Raw genomic sequence first — 802 nt, 5'->3', positions numbered from 1 at the left:
TCCTACCATTGGAGCAAACAATTTTGAGCTGAAACCTCAATTAGTTGCTCTAATGCAACAGAACTGCAAGTTTCATGGACTTCCATCTGAAGATCCTTACTAGTTTTTAACTGAGTTCTTGCAGATTTGTGAGACTGTAAAGACGAATGGAGTAGATCCTGAAGTCTACAGGCTCATGCTTTTCCCTTTTGCTGTAAGAGAAAGAGCTAGAACATGGTTGGACTCACAACCTAAAGATAGCCTGGACTCCTGGGATAAGCTGGTCACGGCCTTCTTGGATAAATTCTTTCCTCCTCAAAAGTTGAGCAAGCTTAGAGTGGATGTTCAGACCTTCAAGCAAAAAGATGGTGAATCCCTCTATGAAGCTTGGGAAAGATACAAGCAGATGACCAAAAAGTGTCCTTCTGACATGTTTTCAGAATAGACCATATTAGACATATTCTATTATGGTCTATCTGAGTTCTCTAAAATGTCACTGGACCATTCTGCAGGTGGATCCATTCACTTAAAGAAAGCCTGCAGAAGCTCAAGAACTTATTGACATGGTTGCAAATAACCAATTCATGTACACTTCTGAGAGGAATTCCGTGAATAATGGTACGCCTCAGAGGAAGGAAGTTCTTGAAATTGATGCTCTGAACGCCATATTGGCTCAGAACAAAGCGTTGACTCAGCAAGTTAACATGATTTCTCAAAGTCTGAATGGATGGCAAAATGCATTCAACAGTACTAAAGAGGCAGCTTCTGAAGAAGCTTATGATCCTGAGAACCCTGCAATAGCAGAGGTAAATTACATGGGTAA

At 40.8% G+C, this 802-nt stretch overlaps 1 non-coding gene across 1 annotated transcript; it reads right to left on the bottom strand.

Annotated features, from left to right (window-relative positions):
* Positions 1–307: 307 nt before the first annotated feature.
* LOC130978331 (small nucleolar RNA R71) lies at positions 308–411 on the bottom strand. Its single transcript, XR_009085980.1, has one exon. It is a non-coding gene; the product is annotated as a small nucleolar RNA R71 (small nucleolar RNA).
* Positions 412–802: the final 391 nt, after the last annotated feature.

This window comes from Arachis stenosperma, chromosome 4 (assembly GCF_014773155.1).
Source record: "Arachis stenosperma cultivar V10309 chromosome 4, arast.V10309.gnm1.PFL2, whole genome shotgun sequence".
NCBI lineage: Eukaryota > Viridiplantae > Streptophyta > Magnoliopsida > Fabales > Fabaceae > Arachis > Arachis stenosperma.
Note: the sequence above shows the minus strand (reverse complement) of the source record. Positions and strands in the feature narration are given on the sequence as shown.